Source organism: Balaenoptera borealis (assembly GCF_965194805.1).
Source record: "Balaenoptera borealis genome assembly, chromosome: 21".
NCBI lineage: Eukaryota > Metazoa > Chordata > Mammalia > Artiodactyla > Balaenopteridae > Balaenoptera > Balaenoptera borealis.
The window spans coordinates 30,178,746-30,201,897 of record NC_138880.1 but is presented as its reverse complement, the minus strand read 5'-3'; the positions used below and the strand labels follow the sequence as shown (position 1 = coordinate 30,201,897).

At 36.8% G+C, this 23,152-nt stretch overlaps 1 long non-coding RNA gene across 1 annotated transcript in view; it reads left to right on the top strand.

The window, feature by feature from the left end:
• LOC309619790 overlaps nt 1-21,854 on the top strand; it is a 54,279-nt gene extending 32,425 nt beyond the window's left edge. Inside the window, exon 2 of the long non-coding RNA XR_014239235.1 lies at nt 19,757-21,854. This is a non-coding gene — a long non-coding RNA (uncharacterized lncRNA). The remainder of the gene's footprint in view (nt 1-19,756) is intronic.
• The last annotated feature ends 1,298 nt before the right edge of the window (nt 21,855-23,152 follow it).

Below are 23,152 nucleotides of genomic sequence, written 5' to 3'. Positions count from 1 at the left end.
ATAACTGACAGTTGCCCTTTATAAGGAAGTTTCTCTTACGTCACCTATTGTGGACAGACCCTTGCTGATGTCATCGCGCACTGCATTTCACCCTACTAACACGTACGCACAATGCCTCCTTTTCTCTGCATCCGTGATACCTAAGCCTGTCATTAGTGTTCTGAGCACCATGTGCCGGCCTCTTCAGCAGCTATTAACATGTCTGGGATGATTTGCTTCTCCATTGCATGAGTCCAGAATAGCGGATTTTTAAAAACATCTTTGTGTTTTTACACAATTTGGTTCCTATGCTGTCATACCTCATCTCATATTGCTCTCTGCGGTCTTTGCCTTGTATAGACCCCATGTTCCAAAATTCTAACTTGCTTCATCCAATCTTCTGCAGGCTCGGAAACAAAAGGGCCTGAATGTTTGAAATTCCATTAAAATAGATTCTGAAATTACCTCAAAAATAATGCAGGACAGAGTATGGACTTCAGTATGAGACTATTTTAATCCTTAAGTTCGTTGTTGAGATACTCTTTTTATATTTTTACCATCTTCTTGGTAAAGGGCCCAGAACGTCATACCATGAATCAATAGCACAGTTTGTGCTTCGACAGGTCAGTGTATTTTTAAGGGTCTCTTTTCTCCTTGCTAAGATGAATAGATTCGATGGAATTATCCCCCAAATTCCTGACATATGTGGAAAGTCTATAACTGGAGGTGAGATGTGCCTCTGCATATGAATATGAGTTTGAAGATGATTTTAGGAAATACCATAATGAAAAGTTAAATGTGAAGTTAAAAATGAATTAATAAAGACCTAAAAGTATGAGAATAAGAACACTATTTATGGAGCAGTATATTATATGAATATCTTATCTCTATTATAAATATACTGAATCACATTAATTGCTTTCAGAATTTTCAGAAGAATACTTAAAATTATATAATTTATTGTGTTTTCAGCAAATATATGTATTTTATATGTACATAGCTTTCTTTATATATAAATTATATATATATAAGTAATTTTATTTAATTTGAAAAGTTGTGTCACATACATCAGCTAAGTGTTGGCTAGTATGTCTCAGAGGTTTTTTCTAGAGTATTTCAACTGAGGCATTTAAGATATTTTAACCCATGTGGTATATGTTAGAAACTATGGATTTCTTTGTTGAGACGGTTTCTGTTATTAGCAAGTTTGTTTGTTTTGGTCAGTGTCACAAATCAAAGACAGTTCAGGTCATCTGTTAATGACAGTTAATCAAAATATGTATATTAACCAATTCACTTTATTTATGATGGTAGAATTCTAGCTGCACCCTTAGTGATAATGTTTCTGTAATCATAAACTTAAGGTACCTATATATAGGGAAGACATTCCATGAGTTTAGTTGATGGTGGGAATGCTTTTAAGGATTTTATTTTCCAAAATGTGAGGGACTGTTTTTTCAAAAACTAGTATTGTTATGCCATTTCCACTGAAACAAAAAATCTGAAAACTTTCAGTGACGTTGGTCATCCGCTCTGACCCAATTTACAAAAGAATGTGACTCAAAAAAAGCACTGAGAAAAGGCAAGTGAAATAACTGGCACTTGGTTCTTGTATCAGTGTTGTTGCAGCTAAATGACTACTGCATCAGGACCAGGAGAAGCATATTAAAATGTATAGATTTTCCGCTTAGTAGATTCCTGCAAGAGCTGCCTCATAGCTGGCACCAATTGACAATGACCCAAGAAGACATAAACAAGAAAGCTACAGAGCCAAAATTATATTTTCCAACTGGCTTGTATTGCTCTCTCTCTGCTGTAATTTTTGCTTGAATTTGACAGCTAATCATTGGTAAGCATATGCTGCTGCTGAGTCTTGATCTTGCAGCATTGAAGCTTAGAGCCAAATTGACAGTGATTGCATTTTAAGTATCTGTCAGCTCAAGAATTTACAAATACCCAAATGTTTTTTGCAGAGATATTGACCATAGGAAACCAAAGTGCTCTGAAGTATAACTGCTTTCATGAACTCAGATTTACTGAATATCTATTGTGGGGTCAGAGTCCAAAGTTTGCCCAGTGCGATGAAAATAATGCAGGTAAAAAATGGGGAGATTCCACCCTATTGCCTGTCATATAGTAGTTGAAATAAAGCATAAGTACAACTATAATGCAAAACATAATGGGATGAGTATAAGACTTTTGAAAACAGAGTGCTAAAGTGATTTGGATGAGGGAGTGATCTGTTCCAGCTGAAAATAACCAGAATTGATTTATTAATGAGGTGGCATCTGAACTGGGTATTGAAACTTCTCATTTGTGTGTTGACTGCAGATAAAATTAAGAGAATGATATTAGTAAAAGCATATATGGGGATGGGAGAGTATAAAAACATTGACCAAAGTTAATTCAGGATGAAGTGCAACCAAACAAAGGACAGAAATGCTGATATAGTTGAAAATTGTGTTGGGTTAGATTGAGAGATTTGAAAGTTATTATAAAGAGTATGTGTATTTTTAAATAGGGAGACAACCTGAATAGAAGAAAGATATGTAGATAGATATAGAGAGACAGTTATCTGAGGATTATTTTATTTCATATTTGTTTCAACCATTCACATTGATACTATTATTATACCCATTGTCTGGATGAAGTATTTGAGGCCCAAGGAAGATAAGGAACCTGACAAGGGCACCCAGCCAATAACTGGCCTAGCAGTATTCAAATATATTTGTTTTGACCCAGAGTCTGGGCCCTGTACCAATGATGGAATTCTGTGTCCCAGAAGGTAATAGTATAAGATTAATCATACAGCAGTGATAAGCTTAGTTGCACCCATAAGTTCCAGTGGGAGCTTAAAGTTCTGATTCAACCATTGATCCAAACGAGACATTTCCTCTTGGTTATTATAGCTCATGATTTTTTTAAATTAAATTTTAATTTTTGAGCATTTTAGATTTATATAATTGTAGAGATACTACAGAGAGGTCACGTGTACTCCACTGTGCTGTAAGGTCAAAATTAATATTATGTGCTGCCTTGACGTTCGAAGCCAGAGGGCCTTGAAATGGCCTCACTACAAATTTCCCTGCTCACTCTATTTCTGAAAATAAAGTCCCCTAGCCAAACAGTCTTCCTCATTAAATGAACCACATGCATGCAGTTCCTGCTTATCTCTGAGTAGTGGGTTTTAGTTCCCTGCTGGCCGTGGAATTACTGAAACAAGATGATGAAACCTTCCTGTGGGAGCCGGGGATGGGATGGGGGATGGTGAACCTCATCCTCTTGATACTACAAAGCCTGCTTCTTACAGCTCCTGGTTGTGCCCTGTGTCCTGGATACAACCCACGTGGTGTGTGCTGTGTGTTGTCCTACTATTAACGTCTTACATTAGGTGGCATATTTGTCACAACTCCTGAACCAATACTGATACATTTGTAAAGGTTAGAATTCATACTGTATTCAAAATTCCTTATCTTTTACCTAATGCCCTTTTCCTGTTGCAGGATATCACATTATGTTTAGCCATCACGTGTCCTTAGGTTCCTCTTGGCTGTGACAATTTCTCAGGCTTTCCTTGTTTTTGATGACCTTGACAGTTTTGAGGACAGCTGGTCAGGTGTTGTGTAGAATGACTCTGTTGAGATTTCTCTGTTTTTCTCATAGTTATACAGGGATTATGGGTTTGGGGGAGGAAGACTACAGAGGTAAAATGCCGTTTCCTCACGTCATATCAAGGATACCTACTACCCACATGACTTATCCCTGTTGGTGCAAACTCGATCACCTGCGTGAGGTGTGTTTGTCAGGTATCTCCACTGTAAATGACTCTCCCCGCTTTTCATCCTGTGCTCTTTAGAAGGAAGTCAGTATGCACAGCCCACACTTAAAGAGTGGAGAGTTATACTCTATCCTCTTGAAGGCACAGTATCTACATAAACTTTTTGAAATTCTTCTACCAAGGAGAATTGTCCACTCTCCCCATATACTTATTTTTTCAGTCATTTATGGAGTCACAGATATTGGTTTTATAGGTTGGGTACAATCCAATTTTATTTTGTTGCCCAGATTGTTCCAGCTTTGGCCGTTGGGAGCTCTTTGACTGGGAGTTGGCTCCTGTTTTGACATACCTGGATCACTGTGCATGTGTGTTTGTATGGATGTGTTTTGCAGCACTTGTATTAGTTTCTGGTATCACAAGATGTTCTGGGCTTGTCTTGTATATTTTCTACCTCAGTCCTACAGTAACCCCTTTCTCCAAGGAGCCTTGGCTCCTTCTTAGAGAATGGCATTAAATTCTGAGATCTGGTTGCTAAGTATGCTCACTGGAAATGGGCAGCCTCACTGTTCCTAGGTATGCTCAGCCGATAGAGCAAGGAAATACATGTGTGTGCATAAGCCACTTATAGACACATATCTATAGGTATTTCTATATGTAAACATGGGTGTATGTAATAGGGTAAACGTGAGTACCTGTTTAATTATTCAGTTCCTATATACTGTATGGTAGTATCAGAACTGTACTCTATTGGACATGACTTTATTAACTGGAGTACAGTGATTTTCCACAATTCCTTTTGCCATTAGTCTTACAAACTTTACTCATTTCCAAGGTAACTTAGGTCAGCATCTTTTTCCCCACCTCTTTCAGTTAGATTATTTCATACCTTTGTAATCCAGTTAAATTGTTTCATCTCGTTTTGCATTCTATCCGGTATTCCTGTGAAGGGTGTTTTGAAATGTGTAAATGCATGAAAAATCTCCATCTCATTTTTGCAACTCTAGGACTCAGATTTTTCTTATTTTAATTGAAGACATCTCTTTGTTGTTTAAAACTATTGGAGTTATTTATGTTATCTGGTGTTGCACAAACTATGTCTGTTCATCTAATATATGCTGACCCATCGCATATTCTTTGTAAACAGCTATTCTGTATTCCCAACTCTTCTCCAGGGAAGAGAAACAGACCTAATTTAGCCACTGCTCCTGCTGTAATGCGATTCCCAATTTTATGTTGGAATTGTCTTCCTTTCTGTAAATGGTATTCATTACATGCCTCAAATCCAGCAAGGTGTTAACACAGTCCATCTTTCCAATGTCCCTGGTTTGTCAAGACCTTCTCTTGATATGAAACCAGTTAGATTTCCATTGTTTTCTGTTGCAGGTGTTACCATTTTTGCATGAGGTTTTTCCGGGTTTGGTCCCAGGTTCCTCTACTCATTATATTTTCAAGTTGTATAATCCCTCATGATCATCTTCACATGTAAAGTAGTTTATTATATATAAAAATACCTAATATGGTATTTGCAAGTACTTCTAATTACCTTCCCCTTCCACTTACCCGTAATATTTGAAATGCCAGGTTGAGATTCTTTAGACTTGTATGAGTGGAGAACAGATAGAATACTTTGAGCAGAATGTGTGCAGTTGCGAGAGGGACCTGACGTGTGTTATGCAAGATGAATGAGTTCCTTTGTTCAAAAAATATTTATGGAGCACACACAAAGTGCCAGACACTGTGACAAGCACCAAAGCTACAGGAGTTAGTATAACAGGCAAAACTTCCCTTCTCTTATAAAGTTTAAATTCTAACGCAGAGATATGGCAGGTATACAGACAAGAAAAATATGGACACATAATATGCCTAGTAGGAATACATTTTATTACGAATACTAAGCAGCATGAACAGAGATTGATGGAAATGGGCACTTACCCAATAGAGGATGGCCACACATAGGCTCTGACAAGCTCATTTTTAAGCAAGGACTGAAACAAAATGCGTGCAGATATAAGAAGAGAGAACATTTCAGTTTAAGGAAACACCAAGTACAAAGCTTCTTAGACAAATCAGACTGAGTGCAAATCAGATTGAGAAATAGCTTAAAGGCTAATGTGGCCCATAAGCCACATGGAACCCACACAGGAACCTGTCTCAGGTTCTTACTCCCCTCTCTTTCTCTCTCCTTTTCAAATGATCTTATAGGTAGGGTAAGCACATAATTTAAAGACCCTGCTAATACAGTTTTGAAAAATGAAAGAGCACTAGTAATAATTATACTAGATACAAAGCATAAATGCTATATATGATCTATTAAACTATATATGATCATGCTATATATGATCTATTAAACTTAGGATAAATAAGCAAGACCTGATTTATGTTTTCTCAGAAGTAGGGAAGGAATAATCTCCCAATTTGTAAAGCAGGCAACGAGGTAAAGAATTGTACCTTCTTCTCTTAATACATGAATGAAAAGGAAGAGATACCAAACCATTTTGTTCCTATCGAAATAAGCAACGTGTTCATTTTCCACCATGCACATGTTAGAACCACTTTAGACCAAGATTTAACTGTGGATTACTAAAGGAGAAACCACAGAAAAATCCGTAATTTTTAAAATATTTGGATGAATGACTGTAGCATTTTAAGAAATAATGAAATAAGATGCAGGGTTCATGGGGTAGGTGGCAGTAAGTATGGCTTTCAACTTAGGATGTCATCTAAGTGGAGGTAACAGTTGACAGTGTTGGATGGGATATTGGGAGAGTAGGTAAAACTGGATCAAGATTGACATTGTTGGTTGAAGCCAGAGCAGTGAATGCAATAATGTGTGGAGAAGATATAGATGGGGGAGAAACACAAAGGGATATTGAGCAGTGTTCATGGCAATGTTCATATTCACAGTATGAAAGAAGGAAGAAGAGTGAACAAACAAACAAAAGAGAGTATAGTCAGAAAGGTGGGGTGTGGACCAGGATAGCACTCCATCACAGAAGTCAAGTGTTGAGAGTTCCTGCAGTGTTCCCCTGTTCTACCCTTGGTATCTCCATATCCTCAAATGTGACACCAGGAAGTATGAAGATTGCAAAGTAGAGACATCTGGTTGACCCATGAGTAGAGGAGGCAATGTGGAAAAATCAGAATGAGGTGAATCCAACTAAGACTGAGACTTTCCTATTAGATAATGGAAAAAGAGCACTGCACGTTGAGAGCTGGCTCCTTTTCTTGCTAAAAATGTGAATTGGTAAAAAATAATTTTAATTTTTTTCATCTATAAACTGGAAATAGTAATCCTTGCACAAATTGCCTTATGGGGCTGCTAAATCACTTGAAATATTAAAGAGAAAGTGCTTTATGATGAAAACTCTATAATATGGCATAGAAATATGCTTCTGAGGTATAAAAAAAGAGGCAAATGCTGCTCTCAGCTCCCTTAGTTTTAGAAGTCATAGATTTGTGTGATGAAATCTTTTATAGGTAAAACCAAAAAAAAAAAAAAAAAAAAAAGAGAGGAAGAAAGAGAGAGGACAAAGAATGTGTAGTATAGCGAGATTATGAGGTTCTGCCTCTTCTTTTGTTAGGGATTTTAGACGAGTAACAAACTGTGTGTGACTCAGTTACCCCATCTGTGAAATGGTGATCATATCCCCCAACCCTTACGAAATGGGAAGAAGATACATATACACAGCCTAAAACATAGTGGGGATTCAGGTTCATAGCTGTTAAGATGATTATTTTTATGTGGTTTGTGATGAGAAGGTGTGAAGGGAGTCTGTTTGGGGCTACTGAGAAGGAAAAAGCAAAGGAATCTTTTGATTTCCTTAGGGCTATTCTAATCCAGTCCACCAGAGTAAAAACAGAAGAGACACTTCTACCAGAAAGTTTTGAGAGAGTTTCTCTACTGCTAAAGTGTGTTCAGCAAAATTGAAGAGGAGTATCTCCAAAAATTATGTGAAATGTTGAGGACAAAATATTCTTTTTCTGAGCTTTCCCCTTTGAATTGTAGGACACAGGAGCAAAATGGCATGGAGTCTCCTTTGGATCTGCAGACTGTGGGAAGGGGCGATGCCATGTCACTGGCCCCTTGTTAGGTGTTCTTTCCAGACTGAGCAAGGTACCCGAGAAGAAGTAATTTGTAAATTGAAATAAAACAGAAAACCTTGTGATTTTCACACCTAAATATTACACTTAGGCTCCTAATCAGGCTGCTCTCAGGGCTATATTGCTTTCAAATGAGACCACAGGCAAGTCACTTCTCTGGTCTCTATATCTTTAATTAAAGCAAGAAAATGAGAAGAATAACCATGTCCCCAAGAGAGGTAGTTCTGGAAGGAAATTAATTTAAAAAATACCACGATTTTTGCTGAGGGCTCTCAAATCAGCTACATTCAGTAAATAACCAACCTTTCATTAACCGTTTGAAAAACGGGCCGCTAACCAATACTGTAGGAATGGAAGGGGCTATTTGTTACACATGGCAAATGGAAATTTCCCTTAAAATAGCTTTAATTTCCCTTAAAATAGGGTTCTTGAAAAAGACAAGAATTTGAATGACCAGAAAATACCATGAGAGGATTAGTGCATTCAGGAACTTTTCAGGTAATCTCCTGTGTCTGTGGAAAGTGCGAAGTTAAAGGGCACAGAGAGGAAAGAAAATATTTTGGTAAAGCAGTACACTTGATCTCAAACCCTTAAGAACACCATTTAAAGCAGCAGTGTGTGTGTGTGTGTGTGTGTGTATGTGTGTGTGTGTAAACCTGTCTGCGTGTGTAGACGTGTTCAAAGACACTACAGCTGTCACAGTGTCCAAGTGCAGTGGAACAGGTAGTTTGCAGTTAGGGAGGAAAAATAATAACCCCTCTACCCTTCTGAGTTCTTGGCTGGGACTCCCTTTATAAAAGATATATTAACAGGAGAAAAGTAAACAGAGGTTTAATAACATGTACACCTCCTGTATATGTGGTAAATACCCAGAAAAGCTGAGCAACTCCCTGAGATAGCCCAAGCCACCACCTTGAATACTATCATCAGCTAAAGACAAAAGAAAGAAAAGTATAGGAATGGCAGGCCAGTTATGGGAGATGACCAGGAAAATCACAGTAAACCAGAGTCACAGTAAACCACAGTAAACCACAGTAAACCAGGGTTTGCTATGCAGATTTAAATCCCTACCTTTGCCAAGGGCCAGATCCTCTTGTGAGTTACCCATCCTTCTCTTCCTGGGACAGGGAGGGAGACACATTTTCAAGTGGAGAGTCCCTTTAAAAATTACATTTATAAATGTCAGTGTCCCTTTCAAAAGGGTAACTTCTACTCTGTTTTCAGAGCTTCTCCTGGATCTGCAATTTCTTAAAATATCAATTCAAAAAAATCCTTATGCCAAAGAGGCGTATTTTGGGGTGGTGTCCTCTGCTAGCCCTCATTACTAAGAATGTGTGACTACTGGCAAGTAAGCTTCCTGGAGCTCGATTTTACAACCTATTTAATGGATATACTATATGCCCTACATGGAGCTCAGAGGGTTTCTAGGAGGAGTAAATGTACTAATGGATGTACATTTTTGAGAAAACTTCAGGACGTTTCTAATTACAAGTGACTGCCTGTTTAAGAATCAAAGATCAGCTTATCTGGATTTTAAATTAAGAGAAATAATTGTTGCTTAATTATTACAAAAGAAGGAAGGAAGGAAAAAGGAAGCAAGGAAGGAAGGGATGGGGTTCAGGACACGTTACCCCAAAAATGGCATCTTGAATGTCTTAAACTAAGAGTTTGAGAAAATGGCAGAAGCTGTATGGTCACTATGACCGCTGCCCCCCAGAATAGGTCATAGATCTTTCCTGTGAAAGATGCCCTCCCTGTACCAGAAGTAGAGAAGACCGTCTTATCACCAGAGACAGAGAATTCAGGGTGGAGTAATCTGTACAGACAAACCGTATCTTCCCAGTTCCTCCCCAACGCTTGATTGCTCCAGCCCAAAACTCTGTGTCTTGTCAGTCCTTCACAGATTTAGTTTCCTCATCTAAAATGTAGAAAAGCTTCCAACTCTGGTCACCTAGGTCTTTATTCTCTTGTGAAGGCTCCCAGGTACACATAAAATTTAATAAAATCTGAATGCTTTTCTCCTGTTGATCTGTCTTTGTCAGTTTAATTTTCAGACCCAGACAGGGACCCTAACAGCGTTGAGAAAAATGTTTTCCTCCCCTACAGGAGGACGGAATAAATGAAGGGAGGGAGGAAAAAAAGAAAAAAAAGAAGAGAGAGAGAAAAATGGAGGGAGGGAGGGAATGAGAGAGAGAAGGAACAAGAAAAAGAGAAAACAAGCAATGACTTGTGATCCGACTGTTATCCAGGAAGTTTAGTGGATTAGTTTACGTTGTTGAATTTGGCCTGGGAGGCAGGGTGGTGGAAGGAGGGGGACAGAATAATGCGCTTCTTCCACACCTTCGATTGCCCTGCAGAGACATGCACGTGATGACCCTGCGATGTGACACAAAACCAGAGGCCAGTGTGCTTCTCTTGCATTACTGCCCTTCCAGGTCTGCTGTCTCTGATAAAAAATGCGACACAAATCCTGGGAGTGGCAAAGCGGAAGAGAGAGGAATCAGGACAGAATTACTGTGGGTGCTGGAAGGTGGCTTTCTCGGAACAGACGTGAGGTGAGCTCAGGGAGAAATGCATCAAAGCGCCTGTGTTTAATATCTACGTGTGCACACACTGCACGTGCGTGTGTGTCAGCATCACAGAGGCCATCGGCACACGTGCTATAAGGAGGAGGAATGCACAAGGAAGTCTCACCCACCCTCAATCTTGTTTTTATTTTTTCTTAATTTTTATTTTATATTGGAGTATAGCTAATGTACAACGTTGTGTTCGTTTCAGGGGTACGGCAGAGTGATTCAGTTATACATATACATATATCTATTGTTTTTCAGATTCTTTTCCCATTTAGGTTATTACAGAATATTGAGTAGAGTTCCCTGTGCTTTACTGTAGGTCCTTGGGGTTTATCTATTTTATGTATAGTAGTGTGTATAGGTTAAGGGTGCCAATTTCTTTTCTTTTACGTATGTATATAGAGACCAATATATTTCATCTCAAATATCCTGTGCTATTTGCCGCTGATCAGCACATGTTATGCTCTGATTTTAGCTACAGGACATTCATTCTCTTACCTCCTGCCCATCCTGGTGTTATCTGTTGGTTGGGTGTGGTGCTGGGGCCCTGGGCTAGAGCTGGGGTCTGTGGACCTCTTCTGTGAGAAATCGCTGTGTGAATCTGGGCAAGTGGCTTTCCTCTCGGGCAAACCAGGGGGAACGAGTTACTGCCTGCCCACCTCGCAGAGGTCCTTGGAGGCTAAAGTAAATCATAGCAGCATTAAAGCTTTAAGAGCCATAAAGCTCTGTACAACTTAGAATGTTTTATAAGCCACCCTTATAGACAGTATTTCAATCTTGGATGGCTACAGTTCTCTGTTTTTTTCTGTCTACTGCCAGAGGTAAAATTAAATAAGTACTAAACAGACCCTGAATTCCTCTCTTCTGATGGCTAATAGGAAGAGTTTCCTACTCCTTTTCCTTGTATTAGATGAATTTATTCTACTCTCGATAATAATTTGTTTTTAACTTTTTAAAAGTGAAAGTCTCTTATCTTCCCATTTGAGGAACTTGTGACCTCCTGAATAGTAGCAAAAGGTCATTCTCACCCCTGGAATAAATTAACCTTGTGATCTTAGGTCATCCCATTTTCTGGCTCTTGGTTTCTTTAGAATTAAAATTAAGATGTACGAATAAATAATCTCTAATGTCATTCCAGCTCTAAAATTATATGATGCTGGTAGTTTTAACAAATGTTTTACTTTGTCAGAATAGATTACTAACTACTACTTCAAAAAATCTGGAGCCATTTTAAATTTGAGATTTTAGAAATTCTTGGTTTAAGAGTTATTTTTTAAAAAATAACAGGGAAAAAGAATTCTGCCATCAACTTTTTCTGAATGTTCTGTCTTTTATCCCTTTTTGTTTTTATACTTCTGGATGAGGAACTAGTATAAATTATAAGTAGAACAAATAGTGTCAAAGTTGAAGTATTGCTAGAATTTGTATGTAAAATCAGATGGCACTCCACATTTGTTACTTTAAGAAAGAGTTCAAGACCCCTACTGGCTTGTTACTATGAATGAGTGGCTGTGATTGGTGTCCTGTGACTTTTATGTTTCTGCCAGGGGCTAGATTACCTTGGCAAACCTCACAAGACACTGTTCTTAGTTTATACCTTCACCTTCTTTGCAAGGTTTTTTTCCTAAGATGTCCCAGTGAAATAGGTCAGCCTTGCTATTCCCAATCCATGGAAAAATGTAATGCCCCTGTGACACATTTCTCCTGCGGTTCAGACTTGAAATGGAAATCAGAACCAAAAAATAGAACGGAAAATGACTGATCTTGAGGCAGGAGATAGATGGGCCCCCAGGGCAAACAGGTTGAGTTTGTTCCCTATGGACCGATTCTCCAAGACAAGAATAATAGGACAATTGAGACAGGAGGCTGGGCCCTGCCCAGATAGAAGGTAAGAGACCACATATTCCTCATTCTTGAAGTCAGGACACCTCCCCGACTACACATGTGCAGAAAGGCTCCTTGGAGGTCAAAAGGGGAGTGATGCTAAGTGATGCCAACTAATGCTCACTACCCATAGGCCTCTTCAGTAGAATCCATCTTGGCTAAGAGATGCGCGTGCACACATGGGAAAATCCTGAAATGCACCAAATATGGACTCTGAAGCAGGGACATCAAAATGATTGGCCAGAGGAAACCCGGAGGAAATACCCCATAAAAGTGATTCAAACTGCCACAAGGGCGTGACTCTCTCTCTGAGAGTCTATCCACATGTACTGTACTTCTTTTTTCTCCTAATAAATACTTCACTTGTTTCACTACTTTCCGTCTTTGTGGGAATTCTCTTTCTGCAAAGCTGCAGGGCCGGGACCTTGTCAGTGATCACGGGTCTAGTGGCTACGATTCGGTGCTCTCACCGCCGCGACCCGACCTCAATCACTGGCCGAAAACTGAAACCCTGCTTCAAGCCGCAGCAGGCAGAGGCCACCGGAGAGCAATCTGAGTCCAAACTGGGAGCCACAAACACCTGAGAGGACAAGTAGTGCGACCCAGGCCTCAGACGGTTACAAAGCTAGCTTAACTTTCATGTCACAGCCAAGTGCTATCACAAGAAACAAAGGGTTATAAAGAATATCATTGCAACAGGTTTTTAGAAATGTTTTCTCTTAAATCCACTTTGTTTTCTAAAAATTACTTGCATTTGATGAAGAAAAGTAAATTCTTTCTGTATATAAAGTATTTAATAAACAAGGTCATGAATAATAATATTTATTATTATTATTTTGCTAAATCTATATCTACATAGTCCTTTACTACATTCTATCAGGAAAACAGTAAGCCTGCATTATGAGTACATTTTTTAAAACTGAGACCAAGTTTTTAGATATCTATAATCTTTTTTTAAAGCAACAACAAAATGTATTCACCTGTGTTACTGAGTTTTCATGTTATTTGGCAAACGAGATTATTTAGATGTTGGCTAACACTCCATCATCTTTAAATTTCTTTCATTCAGCCTATTTGGCATATGATACTTGTGGTAAATGTGCCATAAATGAGGCCATGAAAGGATAAGGGTATTTAATTTGTCAGTAATTCCTATTTCAACAGATTTTCAAAGGAATTACAGATGTGAAGGAGCCTCTGAGTGAAATTAGGCCTAAAATATATTTGCTGCTTTCAGAGGAAGAAAGGGAAAAACGAAAAGGAAAGAGAAACTTAGATGATTTTATAATTGATATTTTCATGTGTATAACATATGTTGACTTATAGTTTACATGCATATGTGATAAATGTCTAGCTTACTTTTTATGAAATAAAATGAGTTTAATTTGATAGAAAGAGAGAAGTTGATTTCATTTATAAGAACTTACCCAGTGCACAGAGATCGCAAAGTAATAGCAGAGAAAGTTAAAGATGGGTTAGAATTGATGAAGGAAGTCTAGCATCTCCCTGGGGTTACTACTCTGGTTTACCAAAGAGAGAATATTCCAACACCCTTCAGAAAACAGAAAACAAGGACCCAACTTATCCATCACCTCCTTTGTGACAAACTGTCTCTAATGCAGTGACCTCATAGGATGTTTTAATGCATGGGCGATGTCTTGAGGAAAAAAGGAAGTGTTTAGAAAATGGTTGATTTGATATGAGGTGTTACAGCTGCCTTAGACATCTAACTTTGTTGGTTGTAATATAACCTCTGAGTGCAAGGCCATCTAAGTATTGGAAGAACCTACTACCTCTTTATACCATTCCTATCATTGCCAGTGGTTCTGAGTTGAAAGAAAAAAAAATTGGAAAGTTTTAAACAGCAGAAAAAGTGCTGAGAAATAGTGAATGTTTAAAAACATTATGAAAGTGGTACATCCAGACAATGGAATATTATTCAGTGCTAAGAACAAATGAGCTTTCAAGTCATGAAAAGAAATGGACCAATCTTAAATGCATACTGCTAAGTGAAAAATAACAATCTGAAAAGGCTCATACTATATGATTCTAACCATATGACATTCTGGAAAAGGCAAAACTATGGAGACAGTAAAAAGATCGGTGTATGCCAGGGGTTATAGGTGGTACAGTCGTGGGTGGATGAATAGGCAGAACACAGGGAATTTTTAGTACAGTGAAAATGCTCTGTACGATACTATAACGGTAGATAAATGTCATTATACATTTGTCCAAACCCATAGAATGTACAGCACCAAGACTGAACCCTAATGTCACCTGTGGACTTTGGTTGATAATGATGTGACAATGTAGATTCATCAGTTGTAAGAAAAATGTACCACTTTAGTGTGGGATGTTTGTAGTGGAAGAAGCCATGCCTGTATGGGGGAGCAGAGAATATATGGGAACTCTCTGTACTTCCCACTCAACTTTGCTATGAGCCTAAAACTACTCTAATATATATATATACATACATACACACATATGTAATATATAAATAGATGTATATGTATTTTATATGTATATAATATATATATAATAAGAGAAAATTCTAAAATGGAGCCATCCAGGTTTATTGCTATTTAAATTATTTTATTTAAAGTGTTGGTCATGCTGCAGTTTAGCCCATCTTTGAAGTAAAAGTTGGCAAGCCTTCAATTAGAATGTTTAGTAGCCTTAATAAGAAAATTATTAGGAAGTTTCTGCTAGAACACAGTATATCCTGTGCACTTAATGTTTGAAAAAAAAAGCACCTACTATTGTAAAAGCCTGCCTTAATGGTTCAGGATCCATTTATTCATCATATTGATTAAAAACTTATAATGTGTCCAACACTGCTCCATACAAATGATCCTGAAATGACCTAAATAAAAACTCTTTCTTTCCTGGACTTTTCATTCAGGATGGAGTGATTCAGGTTAGATAAGATACAAAATAGTAAAATATATACTAACCTAGATTGTAATAAATGCTCTGGGGGAATATTAAAAAAAAAGTCAAAAGGACAGAAAGTGCAATGGAAAGTAGGTGTAATTTTAAGGAATGGAAGGTAGGTGTAATTTTAACGTGAAAGGCTTCACTAGGGAAATTATACATAAGTGAACACATGAAGAAGGATAGGGAGGATGTGGATATGGATGTGGGTGGAGACCATTCTAGGCAGTGTCCACAGCTGATGTGAAATCCCTAAGGGAAGAGCTTGTGGAACAGCAAGGAAGCCAATGTAGCTGATCAGACTGAGCAAGTCAGCTGTTAGTAGGACATGAGATCAGAAGGGTAACATGGGAGCTTTACAGATGTAACCCTGTGGATAGCCCACACTGTGGTAAGCATTTTATCTTTTACATGGGGTGAGATAGGAAGTCATAGGCAAGTTTTGAGCAGGACTGAGTGATATGATTTGACTAATAATTTAAAAAACATGTTTCTGAGGAATATCTTCTTTTGGAATGACAGAGTAACTTGTGACGGCAGCACTACAGAAAACAACTCAAGAAGCTGGGTAAATTCAAGTAAAACAAGCAAAAACAAACAAGGAGAGAAATAATCCCCATGTTTACAGTTTGTGAAGCATTTCTTTTCTATTACTTCATTTTCAGCCTATTTGTGTCTTTGAATATAAATGTTGTCTCTTGTAGGCAGCGTGTTTTAAGTCTTGATTTTTTAATCCAGTCCCACAGCCTCTGCATTTTGATTGGAATATTTAGCTCATTCACACTTAATGTAGCTATTGATCTCAATGGAATTATACCTGCAATTTTGTTATTATGCTATATGTCTTTATGTCGTTTTGGTTCTTCTGTTTCTCCATATATGTTATATAGATGCTTCATGACTTACCACTTTATCTCCTTCATAGATCCAGAATACATTGTTAAAATTACTGCTTTAAATAATCATGGGCTTTTAAAGATATTAATAGAAAAAAGAGAAAAAAATATTTTTATGCACATGTTTAGTATTTCTGGTGTTCTTTCTTCCTTCCTGTGGAATTGATTTATCATTTACTTTCATTTCCTTTCAGTACGAAGAATTTACCTTAGTAATTTTTTTAGGAAAGATATTCTTATTTGTTTACTTGGGAAATTTTTGTTTCTTCATCATTTTTGAAGAATAATTTCACTGGATATAGAATTCTTGATTTTTAAATTTCTTTCAGAACCTCAAGTAAGTCATTACCAGGACTTCCAGTGTTGTTTTTGTCTCTGATGAAGAGTCTGCTGTTTATTTTATTATTGTTCCATCTTAGCTCATAATCATTTTTCTCTTTCCACTTTCAATATTTTCCCTTTGTCTTTGTCCTTCTGGAGTTTGACTGTGATGTGTCTAAATGTGATTTCTTTCTGCTAATCTTACTTTGGGTTCATTGATCTTCTTGATCTATTGATTGTTTTTTAATCAAATTATTGAGGTTTTCAGTCTTTATTTCTTCAAATATGTTTCTGCCCCATTTTATGTCTACTCTTCTTCTAGGATTCCCATTATCCAAGTCTCTGAGGTTCCTTTTTCTGAAGTCATTTTACTCTCAGTTCCTCTGATTGTCTGTTCTCTATTTATCTGTAATCAAATTTACTGATCTGTTCTGTCAACTCCAGTGTGCTTTGAACCCATGTCGTGATTTTTTTCACGTCAATTATTTTTTCTCAATTTTAGGTTTCCACTTAGTTCTTTTGAATAGTTTGTATTTCTGTATTCAGAATCCATATTTACTGTGTCATTGTGATATCTTTGTTTAGTTATTTTAATATGATACTATTAATTCTTTTAACATATCTATAATGCTAGCTTTGAATAGCTTTTCTCCTAAGTTCAATATCTAGACCCACACAGAATCAAATTCTATTGACTGATTTTTTTCTTGTAATACCACACTTTTTTGGTTTTTTTGCATGCTTCAGAATTTTTGTTAAAACTGTGCATTTTAAGGTAATATACAATAGTACCTCTGGATTCTATTTTATTGTTTGAGGGCTTTGTTTGTTTCCTTTTTTTAACCTATCTGGACTTAAATTCTGGATTTTTCTCTGTATATGTGCAGCCACTATCATTTTTGTTCACCCTTATATTCTTAAGTTTATTTTTAAATACCCACAAGGATTATCCAAGTGTCTGCAGAACTCAGCCAAATATTTGGGCAGAGATTGAGTTAAAACACTTCTCATGTGTGAGTCTTTTTCCAATCAGTCTGTTTCTTGGATGGGGACACATTCAAGGCCTCCATCTCCCCTGGCTTCACCTGTTCTGGGCTCTATCTAGTCTCCCCAGGACATGCATACAATTGCCCAGTGAGTGAGCAATGTTTGGAGAGCCTATCTCTGCCCTCCTACTCTCCTCTTATGTCAAGAATCTTCTCTTTAATTTCTGGCTGGACTTGTACTAACTCCAACATGGAGACCACAACCTCCTGAAGGTTTACCTGTTTATTCCTGCCTGAGTCCACAAATTTTAGCTTGGAAGGCTGTGGAGTTTTATTCTGAACCCAAATATAGTTTATTACATAAAGCAACAAATCTTAGGATTGGCAGGTTTATTTATGTTTGTCCTTGTCAGAACTAGGCATGGGAGAGAAGTTATCTCTAACTTCCCCCGTTCTTACCCCAAGACCTTGCTTAGTGTTTCAAAAATAAGTGTCACTTGATTTGGGTCTTCTTTTAGTTGATTTCCAGAGTCATGGGAATTGTTTTGATTTGTTTTCCCCTGCTTTAGTGTTTTATGACAACCATACCATAAAAGGTGGTAGAGACATAGGTTAGATTACAGTGTCCGTGTTGGAGGATGAAATAGAAATGCTGATTTGTGTTCAACTTTACAAATCAAAGATGTGTATGTAATGTCTACATGTGATACAACTAAAAATCATAAAATAAGTTGTAGCTGAAAGTTAATTGTAACATATAAAAATGCTTGATTAGTAAGAAAGAAGAGAAAAAATAGTTGAAGTTGAAAATAAATGTTAAAATAGTATATAAACCCTAATATACCAGTGATGAAAATGGAACATTTAGTTGATTTAAAGGACAAACATTGTCTAAATGCAATTAGACATTGTCTAATGTCTAAATGCTATTTACAAGAGACACACCTTAAGATACTGAGAATAAATTCTGGAAAATGAAAGGATATAAAAGAAAATCAAATGCCAACAATGATTTAAATAAATATTCTCACCATTCCCTTATCAGACAAAGTTCACTATAAAAAGAATTATTTGAAAAAATAGGGTGACATTTCATAATGATTAAGGTGCTAATTCTCCTGGAAGATATAAGAAAACTAAATCATTATTAACATAATAATATAACTCCAAAATGTTTAAAAATAATTTTACAGGAAAAGAAGAACCAAATGAGTATTATAAAGATTTTAAAAGAATATTAACAAAGATATAATTATAAAACCTTTGCAGAGAAACCAAGAACTATTGTCAAAGGAAATTTAAGCCTCTAAAAGCAAATACCACAACATAAGAAAGGCTATTACTTATCTAAGTATTTATCTAAGTACTCATTTCAAGAATTTTCAAAAAGAACAGCAAATTGAACCCAAAGAAAGTAGAAGGAAGGAAATAATCAAGCAAAGAGCAGACTAAAATCAGAAAATAATGTTCAATATTAAAATCAGTGAGGTAAGAATTAACTGTTTGATAACCTTAATAAAAATTGATAAACTCTAGCAAGACTGATAAAGAGATAAAGCAGAAATTAATATGCACAATTAAGAGTGAATTATAAAACTTGGACCATAATTTTTGCAGACATTGAAAAATCATGAGAAGATATTATGCCACATAACTTAAAACTTTAAGGTAAAGTAGACAAGTTCATAGAAAAAGCATAAAATACAATTACTGACTCAAGAACAAATAGAAAAACCTAAATAATTTTATATTAGAAACCAGATGATTTCACCAATGAGTTTTTCCAAACATTTACAAAAGAAATAACAGTAGTCTTTCTCATGCTCTTTTATAGAAACTAAAGAAAAACAGGGATATTTCCACACCTATTATGAAACAAATGCCACAATATGATAAGGACATGACAAGAAAGGAAAACTGGAAAATTACAAGCCCATTGCTCACATGAAAATAGATTCTAAAAAAACCTAGCAAATTGAACTTAGGAAGGTATAAAGAGGAAATCAAACCAAAATCATGTGAGTTTATTTCTGGAAGTATTTCTTTTAGTTTCTTTTAAACACTTGATAGTCAATTGTGATTTTTCTCATTATGTAAATAAAAAAGCAAAATCATAAGGTCATTTCAGTGCATGCAGAAAAGGCATACAGTGAAGTTCAAAGCTAGCAATTATAAAGCGTTAACAAAGTATGAGGAAAAGAGCACTGCCTCAGTCTTGTAAGGATTCTTGAACAACACAAGAAAAAATATATTATACATCATACTTAATGGTAAATTACTGGAAATGTTTCTTCTATCATACAGAACGAAACAAGGATGCCTCCTCTCACCACTTCTGTTCAGAATTGCAGAGGAGGTCACGGAGAGAGAAATAAAGTATGGAATGGAGTGAAAGGCATGCCGATTTGAAAGTAAGGAATAAAATGTGATTTTTAGAAAATCTGAAAGAATGTGAATCTATAGGAATTGAATGCATAACTTTAGCACAAATGCCAATATAAAGTCAGCATGAAATTTTATTTCTTTATACTAACAGCAAACAAATAGAAAATGGAATGTTAAAATGACACTACTTATAAGATATTATAAAGCATCGAATAACTATGCATACATCTAACAAAGATGTGGACTCCTATAAACAGAAAACTATAAAACGCAGTTGAGATGAATTAAAGCAAACCTAAATAAATGGAGGGAGACACAGCAGTTCTTGGATTGGAACACTTAATATGTAAAGACAGTTCTCCACATGTTGGTCTAAACATCTGATGCAATTCCAGTGTAAATCCTAGAAGTGAGTTTGTTTGTTTGTTTGTTCCTATTTCTTTATTTATGTATTTGTCGACATTGGCGTACTCATCCTAAAATTCTTACTGGAATTCAAGGGTCAAGAGTAACCAAGATAACCTTGAACAAGGCGAACCAAGTTGAAAGATTTATGACTTATTATATAGACAGAATTATTAAGACCATGTAGTATTGGCACAGGGGTAAATAAATGGATGGAACAGAATAGAAAGCCCCCAAATATTCTGTCATTTGATTGATGACAATCACGCCTCTGCAGTGCAGCACAGACAAGCTATTGGATATAAATATCAATTTGATATTCATTTTAAAGAATTTTGACAAGTGAAATTATACATAAAAATCTCTTCCAGATACTTCAATAAGTATTTCTTAAATAGGATTAAAAAAAAAGATTAATATAAAGGAAAATACCAATAAATTATACTAAACTGATGCTTTTTATCATTCAAAAGTGATGCTTTTTATCACTCCATTGAGTGAGTGAGAAGGAGGTGATATTAATAATACTCATATCTGACAAAAGGCACAAAAACAGAATACCTAAAGAACTCCTACAAATGCCTGTTAACAACAGATCACCTAATACCAGTATAGGCAAAAGAAGATTTCCATATGGCCAATAAATGCCTTAAAATGCTGACTTCTTTAATTGCTAGAGTAAGGCAAATTAAACCCCACCAAAGTAGCTTAAATTTAAATACTGAAAATACCAACTGTTCATGAGGATGAGAAGCAGCCGCTGGTGAGAGATCAGTTATCACAACCACTTCGGAAAAGTTCCATAGTTTCTACTAAATCTGAAATTGTTCCCACTTTCTGGGCCAGGTTTCCACTTCTCGGAAGTACCACAGAGAGAACCATGTATTGTCAGGCAGAAGATATTCATACATGTGCCCATGACAAAATCATTCAGAGTAGCCCCAAACTGGAAATAAATCAAAGGTTCAAGTAAGCGTTGGGGTATCCATACAATGGAATATATTCATTAATGAGAAAACATTAGTGCCTGTTACAATAGAACTGCACGGATAGATCTCAGGAACAATTTTGCTCTGAGGAAGCCACGTACCAGAGTGGACATTTATGATTCCCTTTATATAGAATTTAAACCTGAAAAACCTTACCAGTAGAGGCAAGTTAGCTTACCATTACTTACGTGGAAGTGGTGCTGGATCCCACGTTTCATGGCTTCATCTGGGTTATGGTAAGTCGAGGGTGTTCACTTTGCAAAATCCATTGAGTCACAAGATGTGATATTCAATATAAAGTTTACTTTAGAAAAGTTTACGTGGCTCCTGAGTTGGCCTGGGGAGGATAAAAATCCAGGATGGGATTTATTCCAGTAAGCAGATGAGTGAAGAGAATTTGGATTAGGGTTTTTGTGATGGTAGAGATGAGAATTCTTTAGATCCTACACCCTTACTGATGGGCTGAGACACCCAGAGGAATCAAGAATAGCTTCGTGCACCTTGGCATCAGCATGTTGGAGGGTGGAGCCGCCTTGTGTTTAGAGGGTGAAGGCTGCAGGAGGACCATGTTTTGAGGGGAAGGGCAGACAGTTGCCTTTAAAATTTATAAAAATATTGAATCACTATGATGTATACCTGAAACCAATATAATATTTAAATCAACAGTACTTCAATATAAACATATTAATTTTTTTTAAAGAAAACGTCTGTTTGGGATACCTATATTAAATATTCAAGTACAGATGTTGAAAACACAGTTGTTTATAGACCCTTGGAATTCTGGAGATGGTCAAATGATGTTGATGAGTCAAAGTGTGGATGGGAGACTGACCATGCAATTCAGAACACAGCTGTTAATGATAACCCGGACAAGAGCTTTTTTTCCCTGTTTCAAGTGGTCAAGGATGAAAGCCAGAATGGGAGGCTTTAATGGAGGACAGGAAGAGAGAAATTGAACGTGGGCAAGTACAGACAGCTCTGCCAAGGAGCTTTACTACAAAAGGGAGCAGGCAAACTTAGAGATGTTAGGTTGGGACATAACTTTTTATTTACTTTTTAAGATCAGAGAAATCACGGTATGTCATTGCTTTTAGGCTGCCTCAGCAGACAATTAAGACATACATGTGTATGTTCTAACCCTTTCATATACACACATCTGTGTTTCTGTATCATCTGTCTGTGATATGCGTGTGTTTGTGTACATATGCATGTCCGAAGAGGACATAGTCACTAAAGATTCCAGTTCAAGATCACAAGGTTCCTTCTGGCAGCCCATCCTTTTCTTATTTGTAAATTCATCATCCAACAATAACAAACCCAGTTCTTATTTTTTTTTTTTAATAGCTCTTTTTTGGAGTAGAATTGCTTCATAATACTGCGTTAGTTTCTGTTGCACAACAAAGCTAATCAGCCATATGCAAACACATGTCCCCACATCCCCTCCCTCTTGAGCCTCCCTCCCATCCTCCCTATCCCACCCCTCTAGGTCATTGCAAAGCACGGAGCCGATTTCCCTGTGCTATGCTGCTGCTTCCCACTGCCAACTATTTTACATTCGGTAGTGTGTATATGTCAATGCTACTCTCACTTCGCCCCAGCTTCGCCCTCCCACCCCATATCATCAAGTCCATTCTCTATGTCTACCTCTTTATTCCTGCCCTGCAACTAGGTTCATCGGTACCATTTTTTTTTTTTTTTTTAGATTTCATATATATGCGTTAGCATACAGTATTTGTTTTTCCGACTTACTTCACTCTGTATGACAGACTCTAGGTCCATCCGCCTCACTACAAATAACTCAATTTCTTTTCTTTTTATGGCTGAGTAATATTCCATTGTATATATGTGCCACATCTTCTTTATCCATTCATCTGTCGATGGGCATTTAGGTTGCTTCCATGACCTGGCTATTATAAATACT